This window comes from Rhinopithecus bieti, unplaced genomic scaffold, assembly GCF_001698545.2.
Source record: "Rhinopithecus bieti isolate Rb0 unplaced genomic scaffold, ASM169854v2 scaffold_1452, whole genome shotgun sequence".
Lineage (NCBI taxonomy): Eukaryota > Metazoa > Chordata > Mammalia > Primates > Cercopithecidae > Rhinopithecus > Rhinopithecus bieti.
The window spans coordinates 247,723-258,910 of NW_016803399.1; the positions used below are offsets into that span (position 1 = coordinate 247,723).

Here is an 11,188-nt window from a genome sequence, read left to right on the forward strand (position 1 = left end):
CCCCGGGGGGGGGGGGGGGGGGGGATCCTGGGGTCTTCTCCTGCTGTGGAACCATCACCTCCCAAGTTGGAAGAGCTGCTGTCAGGCTGCAGTACTTTCAGTGCACTGTGCCCAGGGTAGAGCCTCAATTCAAGAGAGGAAGCTGGGAGGAAGAGTAGAGTCTCTACTTTTCGACTGCATTCACCCAGTACTTAGCCTCAGCAACAGGTGGCAGGGGCAGGATAAGAAATGCTGACATCCAACTCCTCTCAGGAAGAAAGCTCTCTGACTGGAAGCAGAGGGGGAGAGGGAGCCCTGTGTTGTTGGCTAAGGCAGTCTGGAGTGGTGTCTCTGCCTTACCTAACTAGGAGCGAGGAGGAAAGGAGCTGTCCTGGTTCTAACACCATAGACTCTCCTGAGTGTGTGCCTAGATATGTGCGTTTCTCACCAATGTTTTATACGTTTTCTTGAATACATGTCTCTTCATTTGCTTTTTGCTACTGTGTTTGGAAGTCTTTACTGATTGTGTATTTTAAACCAATTTTCATTGTTTTTCCTGGGGACCGGCTCAGTGGAACCCCTCATGCTGGAAGTTGATCCTCCTGAGATGTCCTTTGATCCTCACTGGCCTCATCATGGCCTGACCTGTGTCCCACGTCTGTGCTGCTCTCTGGCATCAGGCAGTTTCCCAATAGTAGGGGAAAGAATGGGGGTGGGTGACCCTTCCTGAAACTCTGCTAAATACGTGATTTATTTTTCCTTCTATAAAACTTTAGATAGTAAGACAATCCAATTGTAACGATTAAGACCTCACAGATGACTCCCAGAGAATCCAGAGAAGGTAGTGGTGTGCTCGTGGAACATGGTTCTGGAATTAGAGGAGCTGGTCACAGATTCTAGAGGGATTCCAGCAGGAGAGTCTCACTGTATTGCGTGTGAGTCACTCAAACGTGGGACATCATCCTGACTTCTGCATCATCTGTGCGTAACTCACATTTCTATTTTAAAGCCAAAACAAACAAAGACCCTGCAGTGGTAATGCCATTCCTGAGTCAGAGAGAGAGCTGGGTCCATGCATCACAAAGGCTTTCTGTGCTCAATGAAAACATTCAGACCTCTTCTGAGATCCAGGAGGTCCCTCCTGCTTACCGAGGTTTGTTGGTATTTTAGCTTCCGTTTTCTTGGTTTTGATTTTGTGTTTCTCTCTGCAGAAGATTGTTTCATTACATTTACTTAGAGCTTTCCCTTGAGAAAATCTCATTCATTCAAAATAGCAGCTTCCATTTACTGAGTGTGTACAATGTACCAGGTGCTGGTCTTATTCATTCCCCCAAATAGTTATTCACAAATGAATAAATGCTCTTCTAGACACCGAGTGGTACAAGACTGCCATGGTTCCTAGCCTTGGAGTCTACTGGGGATGGCAGAGATTAAGCAAATATTTACTTGAACCAAGTTGTCAAATCATAGCTTAAAGTGTAAAGGTGGACATTAGATTACCTCTAAATTAGGGATTTCTTTTCAATGAGGGTTACAGTAGGGAAAGCCAACAGGAGCAGGCAAAGCCAGTAAGAATTCCTTCAAAACACAAGGAAAAGAGAGATGGCTGCAATAGGAAAGTGAATAAAGGTAATGAATAACAATTCACAGAAATGGAAGTCCAAATGACTAAAAGAATCCACGAAAACATGTTCACAATGCAAGTTAAAATTAAAACAAGACAGTGCTTTACATGCAACAGAATAGCAACAGTCAGACCAGGGACGGGCTCACATACTGAGAAGGCTGTGGGTTAACGGGAGCCCTGGGGTGTGGACTGCTGCAGCCACCCCAGAGGACTCGGCCCAGTGCAGTGTGTGGGTTGGCCTGGTACCAGCCGCCCAACTCCTCCTAAGCATCTTGGAGGAACCCTGATCCAGACCCATCGGGAGATACCGCGGGGGATTGCCTGTCTGTCTGTTTAGGATACAACAAGGTGTGGGAACTTGGTGTCTATTACAGAGTGCTGGAAATAAAATAAGGTAGAAACAAACCATGCAATAACACAAGGCAGCACCAAGAAGCAATAATCTAGCTGTAGCTAGAGCAACATGATACATCTTGAAAACTTACGGTCAAGTGAAAGCGAAGAAGAAACAGAATGAGATTTAATGCCTGATGTAACTCACATAATTTATGGCATATGTATATCTACCAAACACCACTGCATCTTTTACAAAGAGATGTGCATATTTAAAGACATGCATATTCAGTGTATCAAATACGTTGGAGTTGGCTCCCGTGTGCATCTAGGAAATGAGGATGGGAATAAGCAATGAGGGAGTGAGCTATATATCTCTATCTCCGTATCATTTGTACTTATATCTATGTTGACATCAATTGATCTATAAATTTTAATATAGAAGTAGACAAGGCATAGTCTGTATATTGTGAAATATAAACTCATCTCTGCACTCAATGTGCACAAACCACCAAAATAGAATCTTTGAAAACTTACCCCCCAAATGGCACCAATAATGATGTAACTACAGTGGTGACGAGGGATCTGCAGGCTGTAAATTAATGTTGGCGTCGTACCGGGCTCCTCTGGGGAAACATGTGGTGCCGCTGAGGGCTGTGCACAGAGACGCGCTTTTCCTTTTCTTGTCTTCACGCAAACTTGTTGATGGAAACCTGGAATCCTCTGGAATCAGAAGGGCTGGAGTTCACAAGGTGGAAGGAAAGGGAGGTGAAGCGAGGGACAAGATGGGAAAAGAGTTTGACAGGGTGCTACTATGGGAGGATCTGCAACTCTTTTTACATTTTTTAAAAAAGATAGAAAATGTGAAAACTGCAAGGGAGGTCTCAACACAATTCTTTGCAGGTCAGCCTGGCGAGAGGACCCTGCCAGCTGCACACCCAGGGAGGACTGCTCAGGCAGCTCCACATGCTGCCAGCCTTGTGCGAAAGGTGAGCTTGTGGTTTCCAGTTACAGTAGGTGCCACTTCATGTTGCAACCCCGGGTGGCCCCAGTCACCCAGTATCCTCCCTTGAGCCCCTTGCAGGCTCCACTCCCATCACTGGGCACTTCCTCTTGCCTCCACCTGGCCAGCTCCTCACGTCCCTCGGTCCTTGGCTGGAATATCATTCCCGGGACTGTAGGGCAGTGTTTTACTGTGGCCATGGCGACTATATGAATACACTGTGGGTGGTCGCTTGCCCGGCTTTCCCACCAGACCTGACCTCATGGTGTGTGGGAACCCAGCCTTACTCACCACCATGCCCCAGCCACAGGTAGAGTAGATGCCCCTAAATCTTTGTTGGATGAATGAATGAGTGAATGAATGAATGAGTTAACTGAATCAGCAGCTTCAGGAAAGAGTAGGAGGTGAACGAGATGACCCCAGGTGACCTGAAGATGCGCCAACAACACCTCTCCCTGCTCCATGACCTGTTTTGGGACTACTGCAGATAGGGTAGACAGGATTTCTGACAGGTGCAGGTCTTCCCTCAGCTCCCATGCAGCCCCTCTTGGAAGCCTGCCTCTTTTTTATGGGAGGTGTGGATGGAAATGGCCATTCACTGAGCCTCTGGAAGACATCAGGGTGGAAACTGCTGTTCTGTACTAGCGGGGCTAAGCTGAGTTTCTGAGGTAAAGTCTCCATTTACCCTAGAGGTATCGGAGCTGGGAGCTCCGCTCAGATTTGATTCATTTGGGAGCTCATGTGATGTTCCCCGGTAGAAGGAGACCTCCTCACTGCTGCACTGTGGGGCCAGCCATCAGACCGAACGTGGGGCATGCTAGGAGGCTCACCTTCTGTCCCGCATCCAAAGCTGCCAGCGCCTCCCAGGTTTGCTCCAGACCCTGGGCTTAACTGGAACATCTCCTAGGATCTTTGTGCATGGAGGATACGGGGAGTGAGGGAGGTATTTCCTGCAGCCCAGGCGTCTCCTCACAGCACGAGTGCACCACCTCCCCAGCACTGCTTTCCCTGATGGGCACTGTGGGCAAAGGCATGCAGGCTGCCCCACTGCCTGGCCCGCAGCTGGTCCCTGCTCAGTAAGATCGAATGTTCTCTCATGAACTCTGGCCTCCCTCACACTCTTTTGCTCTCATTTTCCTGTTGCCCCCCCACCCACCACATGTTTAGTTTATGTCTCCTTGCATTAAATGCAGAAAGTTTTCTGGAACGAAGCAGCAACTAAATAGATAACTTGACCCTGCCGGAGTCAGTTCCCTCCTGTGGGTGAGGGGTCCTCCCACAGGGGTCATGGGGGAGATGGGCTGAGCGCTGCTGTGGCTTCTGCACATCTCTGCTGTTCAGGAAACGGCAGCTCCCACCATTTAAACGGATCATAGGGAATGCCACAGGCTGCTGAGGGGGCATTGGGGGCAAGGCCTCTCACCCCTGCTCCTGGGGAAGCCTGTCTCTGCCACCTGTGCTCCTCCTCCGTGAGTCCCCCATGGGCTCGCCAAGGAGCGGTGTCTCTAGTCTCTGGAGCTGCTCCTGCCTGTGGAGGGCGGCGCAGACTGAAGGACGGCCTGAATTCCTCAGTAGGCAAGAGAAAACACTTCGCACACTGGCTCTGGCGTTCACACGCTCATGCACACGCACATGCACACTCACCCACACTAATGCTCAAGAAATCAGCCAGTCATTGCCAACCCCCATGAAAGCCCCCACCGCACACGTGTAGATCAGGCCACGCAGAGATTCGAGATCTCTCCAGACACACTGAGATCTGGGCTGTGGTGAAGAGAAGGCCACAGAAGACAAGAGGAAGAAGGAAACTCCTGCTGCGCTTACTCCCCGAGCCCATCGGTGCAGGAGGGTGCTCCGTGAGGCCTGCTGGCTCCCCGAGCTGCTAGGAGGCCCTGGACTTTCCTCCCATACCTCATGTGGCTCCCACGAGGTCTGCACGCTATGAGTGCCTTGTGTGTGCTGCCTGATCACACTCACGGGCCTCGCCAGTGTCTGAGCCACAGGCCCCTTCCCTCGGAACCCATTGTCCCCTGCCTCTGTGGCCCTATCCACTTCTGCCCCTGCCGTGTCCCTCTCAAATTCTGGCTGGGCCCTGGACATCCACCAGGGCAGTGGTGACAGCCCCAGCCTGCTCTGGCCCTGGAAACCTGTGGGGCGTGCTGGTCCTGCTGGCCAGCACTCGCAGTCTCTCCACAGCAGTTCAGACCCACGTCCTCAGCGTCATGTGATGTATTTGTTTACTGCCTGCCCCCAAGGCTATGCTCTGGGAAGCTGCAGCCTGACTGTTCTGTGGCCCAGGAGGCTTCACAGTTCAGGGTTTGGACTCCGGGGCCAAAACTCATCCCTGCCATCCATGAGGGTCATGCTTAATTCTGAGCGTCTAGCTTCCGGTGCCCTCATCCTGACCCCGGCCGGGTGGCAGCTGGTGTGGCAGGCTTGTGACAGGTCAGGTTGTCCACGACGTCCTGCCCTCCCAGAGCTCAGCACAGGTCGGGCAGTCCACAACGTCCTGCTCTTCCAGAGCTCAGCCACAGGTCGGGCTGTCCACGACATCCTGCTCTCCTAGTCGCTCAGGCTCAGGTGCTCTCAGTTTCTAGCCACCCTTTGCCTCTCAACATCTAACTGCCTGGGGCAAAGGACAATCTCGACCTCTTGGTGTGGCCCCATGGGTCCAGGAACCCAGCCCTTCTGTCCTTCAGGGCAACTGGAGCTCACAGCTGCTGCCCCTCATGGCTGCACAGCAGGCAGCCCCACAGTGCTGGTGAGTGTTGGGGCTGGAAAGGCTCTTAATCTTTTCATAAATAAAACACAGGCCCATGGGTATAGCACACAGGTAGACATATAACACAACTGTCCTAGTCAAATGCAATGTGTGGGCGATCAGGAAAACCATGTCTGAAAGGGTTCCTGCAGTGGGGTGTGATGGTCACAAGGTGAGCTGCACCTTGGCTAGGGAGGTGTGCTGGCTTAGCCTTCAGGGTTCAGCTCAGAGACTACCCCACTGGGAGGTGAGGCCGAGCCAGGCTGGTCGTGCACAGGTGCTGCTCGCGGCCTCACCCCGTCTCCTGCAGGAGCACTGGCAGTGCCTGCCTGTCACGCTGCTTCTCCTGCCTAGAGGGCTGGCTCCCCAGTGCAGGGGCAAGGCTGTGGGCACCCCAGCTGCCCCTGTGACAACCAATCGACCTTCACTGCAGCAGGAAGCTGGCCAGGGTCACCCCCAGGAAGGCCCTGGGGCTCGAGCCTTGGACCCCTCCCCTGTCCTGGCACCAGCTTTCTTCCTCCCAACACAGCTGGGGCCCTCCCTCACATGGGGAGGCCAAGTGGTCCAGTGGCTGTGGCCAGGCCCTGCAACTGGGCAGGGTACCCGGACCCAGACACAGCTGCTGCTTTTACTGTGGTGGGGCCATGCTCCTGGTCTGACTTCCCTGGAGCAGCATTGGGAGGGTAGTGGGTGTCCCCATGCTGCGTGGACAGTGGCAGGCAGAGGGTGATCCCGGCCCTGCCACACTCCCTGCTCTCACCCACACCCCGCCCGATCAGTTGGAGGGTGACCAAACAAGGCCTCACTCCGGGCGGTTTCTTTGGCACCTCCAGGTGACAGGCACTCATGCATCATCTCATGTTATCCTGGGACACCTTTCCATCCGGAGATCAGGGCCCTGCTCAACCACCTGTGAGACAGGGGTCCCTGAGGCCTCTCGAGGGGTGCAGCTGTGATTTCCCAAGCCCCCTGATGCTTGGCACCTTCCTTCTAAGGCGCATGGAGTCCATTTGGAGAGGAAGGGAAATGAAACAGAACAAAAAGGTTTGTGAGCAGATGCTGGTTCAGAAGTGGGGGCTGGATCACAGCGGTCATCTTTCCAGAAGACATGGAAGAATTCAGCCTGTTCTGAGACCTCCAAGGGCTCCTCCTTGCCGTGAGACAGAACCCCAGCCTCCATGTGACCTGCTGGCATCAGCTCTGGCTTTTTTTTTTTTTTTCATTCAAAACCCCAGCCCAGGTGTCTGTTCCTCCTGGAAGTTACCTGGTCTCACAGGCTGAGTTTCATGGCCTTTTCTCTGCTCTTACTGTCCCCAAGAACTATCCATTTGGCTATTTGGCATCTCCATGAAAAGGCAACTCCAACTCCATAATCCATGACTGCACTCCCGGCTCCCCCCAGTCCGATGCTTCTTTAATCTTTAATCTCCCCCTTCTCAGTTTGTGACAACTGCATCTTTCCAGTTGTTTGGGCCAAAAGTTTTGGAGTTATCCTCGAGGCCTGTTTTTCTCTCACACTCATGTATGGTCTATCAGCAAATCCAAAAGTTTTACCTTTAAAACATGACCAGAATGTGACCACTTCTGCTCACCTCCTCAGGTGCTACTTAGACCCATGCCTCCACCGTCTCTCACCTAGACTGGGGTGCCAGCCTCTTCAGTGACAGCGGTCCCAGCATCCACTGCTCCTAGTTCTCCTCTACTATCCTCCACCTACACCCACCATCTCCAAAAACTGTACCATGCTGCATGATATAAAGGAGAAACAACAACAAACAATGTAAGTAAAATGACAGGCACTTTGATAAGCAAATGCCAAGAGTGGCTCCACCAGACAACACCGTGAGCTGGACGACACAAGGAGGTCAGGGGCTGGGGGAATGTGCTGTGGCCACAGATGGAGGCCCATGGTGAAGGGAATTTTTTTTTACATGGCGTGGCAGTCCCAGAACATTCACTGTGTCTTGACACTAGACACACACGCCTCAGTCTGTATGCAAAGCAGAGTTAGATGTGGGTGGTGGTGCCAGAGGGCAGGTCCTGCCTGTGCCTGCTGGGCATTGGAGGGTCTGGGGTATGGTAAGTCTTTGTGGGGTATGGCTTTCCTGCACACGACCTTCACCACCACCCCTGGTCCACCAGCAAAAGGCAGAAATGCTCCCAATCTCTGTGACAACCAAAACAGGCCCCTGCAAATTCCCACCTCTCCCTGCAAGGGGCATGACTATCCCCATAAGACAGTAGCACATTCCAGGAGACCCCGAAACACTAGAGAAACAAATCTGAGGCCCAGCATGGCACCCCCGTGCCCTCCAGACTCCATCCACGGTCTCCTGCTTGTCCCTGATTGGCTAAGCACTCCCTACCCGAAGGTCCTGCATCTGCTGTTCCCTCTGACCATGCTCTCTCCCCAACACCCACCCAAATCCCTCCCACAGGGGTCTGTGCAGATTTGCTTTCTCCACTGAAGACAGCCTCTCTCTTCTATTGAAAATATCTGGGTGTGTGACACCACCCTTCCCCAGTAGCCCTTGCCTCCTTCCCTGCTTTAATCGCTCGTTAGCAGGTGTCACCTTTGGCCAGCTACGTGCTGTCTTTGTTTATTTGTTTATTCTCTGTCTTGTCTCACTACAACATAAGCTCCATTTGTCTATTGACAGAATAGAATTAGGTATACAGCGGATGCTCAATAAATACCTGTGGAAGAGATCAGTTCACAGAATGGCATGAATGAAGCCTTCTGTCTCATCTCCTGGTTGCAGTGAGTAAGATGAAGGCAGGACAGGTGGCCCTGTCATGCCCCTGTGCCCAGTGCAGACCTGGCCCCCCAGACAGCTGTGGCCTCAGTGATGGATGAGCTGAACTGAGTGTAAAGAAGGCTGGGGGCCGGCTGGGCAGCCTGCCCGTGAACAGGCTGAGATCTGGCTTCTGAGCTTTGATTTTGTATGCAGAGGCTGACAGGTCTGCCCTGGGGCATCTTAATAATTGCTGTTCATTTTCAGGAGTGTGACTTGTTGCATCTCTTTGCTTCTTTTCCCAGCCAGTTTTGAACGGTTTTACCTCAATAGCCAGTGTTGGGAAAGGACCGAGTATTGCTGTGACTTTTGGTGTTTTGTGTCCTTGGTGGGCTCTCTGGCCAGACTGATGCTGTCTGTTGTCATCTATGCAAGGTTTTTGGCACGGCAGTGTTGGCGGCTGCAGTTGCTCCCCAGAGCCTGACAGCAGACTTCAGAGGCCAGAGAAAAATCTCCATAAGCACAAGGCCAGAGCCTCCTCCATATGCATGACTGGTGATCAGGAAGCCTTTCAATAATGCATTAGACCAGGACAGAAAACCAAAAAATGTACTCTGAAGTAGAAACAGACAAAGTATAAAGCGAGGCACTAGGAAACAGTGACTATGGAATGAATGTTAAGGAAGCACCCTATTGTGCCTTTTCCCCATGTCTGGGCAGCACAAGTCTTCCTCTTGCACAGGGGCAGCTGCGTTCGTCCTGTGATGGGCTGCTAAGTCAGAAATTCGTAGTGTCCCAGCTCCCCACAAAGCAAAGGGCATCTGTTCTTGGCTGACATGTATGGAACCTAACTCTAGACAGGCTGAGGGCAAATGGCTCCCTCAGTCCACTGATGGGGGAGTCTTAGTTTGTTTTTGGCTGCTATAACAGAATACCATAGACTGGGTAGTTCATAAATAAAAGAAGTTTATTGGGCTCATGGTTCTGGAGGTTGGGAAGTCCAAGAACATGGTACCAACATCCAGTAAGAACCTTCAGGCTGCATCATAACAGGAGGGAAGGATGTTAACACAGAAAAATCGGGCTGAATTCCTCCTTCCTATCAGGAACCCATTCCTGAGATAACCCACCCATGATAAAGGCATTAGTCCACTCATGGGGGTGTCTAACATTCATGGAGGGGGAACCTAACATTCACTGGGGGGACCTAACATTCACAGGGGGAACCTAACATTCATGGAATGGGAGACCTAACATTCATCGGGGGGACCTAACATTCATGGAGGGGGAGACCTAATATTCATGGAGGTGGAGACCTAACATTCATGGAGGGGGAGACCTAACATTCATGGAGGGGGAGACCTAACATTCATGGGAGGGGACCTAACATTCATGGTGGAGAGACCTAACATTCATGGAGGGGGAGACCTAACATTCATGGGGGGGGACCTAATCACCTCTTAAAGGTCTCACTTCTCAATACTGTCATTGTGGTAACAAATTTCAGCATGAGTTTTGCAGGGAACATTCACACCATAGGGTAGAGGGCACTGGTTCTTGGCTAACGTGTATAGAACATAACTCCACAAAGGCCGAGGCCAAGGCATCTTTATTCCTCTTGTGATTGAGTTAAACTGCACCATCTCAGGGTCATAGCACTCCTTACTGTCAGTGTCCATTGCACTGGCTGACTTGGAAGGCAGGCTGTCAACCCACTGTTTGTGCGAGGATGAGCTAACCAGGCAGAGGGATGCTGCAGAGCCTCAGCAGCTGGCCTTGCCTTGCACTCTGCTCAGCCCCCACACTGGCTGCCAGCACCTGGGTGGGCCTCTTCTCCAGGCAAGGTATTAGGGGGTGGTTGGGTCCCCTTCCTAGGAGCACCCTGGATTTGTGGCCTGCTGGGCCCAGAGGTTGGTGGCCAGAGATTGGACAGGGTAGGCTTAGAGCTACTTCCTTTCCTTATTAGTACTGTCCCTGGGCCTGTTTTTTCCTTTGTAAAGTGAGAATAAAAACCCTGTAGGTTGCTGTGAGGGTGTAAGAGAATGTGTAAATTGTTTCAGAGAAGGTGCATGAGAAAACTCTGCAGAACAGAACCTCACCCCTGAATTCTGGCTCTCCAGGACTCCCACGGGCACACCGTGGTCCCACTTCCACCTTGGAATGTGAGGAGGGAGTGGAGGAACCAGCGAGGGGCAGGAGTCAGGCCTTGCACGCGCACACACATACACTTGCATGAGTGCACATTCGGAAATACACCCAGACTCAGACACACACAGACACTGCATACACTTAAGGCTCACATACACCTTCTCTCTAGACATGATCAAACTCAGGCACACGTAAACACACTCCCACAGATGCCCACTCACACACCCTCGCTCACACGGAGCTTGGCCCTCTGACATGGGCCTTCATAGCCTGCGGTAGCAGCTTCCTCTCTCCTGGGCTCAAGGGTCCACACCGGGTGTGGCTCCTCCGGCCTGTGACCCCGACCCCCAATCTTTGTGGGAGTTTCTGGACTGCTGGTCTCTATGTGCCCAGGTGCCACCGGGCACGCACTTCCTTCACTTTCTACCCAGGCTCTCTCTGTTGCCTCTTCAGGCTCCGCTGGAAAGCAGCGTTCCCGGGAAGGGTGCTTATGGTGCCCGTTCCCCTCCCTCCTCTGGTGCCAGCCGGGCCCACGCCGCCCTCGCCTTCCCCGCCCCTGCCAGCCCCGCCCTAGGCCTGCCTGGTCTGTGCACTCGCAGCGG

The 11,188-nt window shown here is 52.3% G+C and overlaps 1 long non-coding RNA gene across 1 annotated transcript in view; it reads left to right on the top strand.

The window, feature by feature from the left end:
• Nucleotides 1-7,464, top strand: part of LOC108536041 (uncharacterized) — a 20,711-nt gene extending 13,247 nt beyond the window's left edge. The window contains exons 3-4 of the long non-coding RNA XR_001887406.1: nt 2,843-2,928; nt 7,304-7,464. This is a non-coding gene — a long non-coding RNA (uncharacterized LOC108536041). The remainder of the gene's footprint in view (nt 1-2,842; nt 2,929-7,303) is intronic.
• The last annotated feature ends 3,724 nt before the right edge of the window (nt 7,465-11,188 follow it).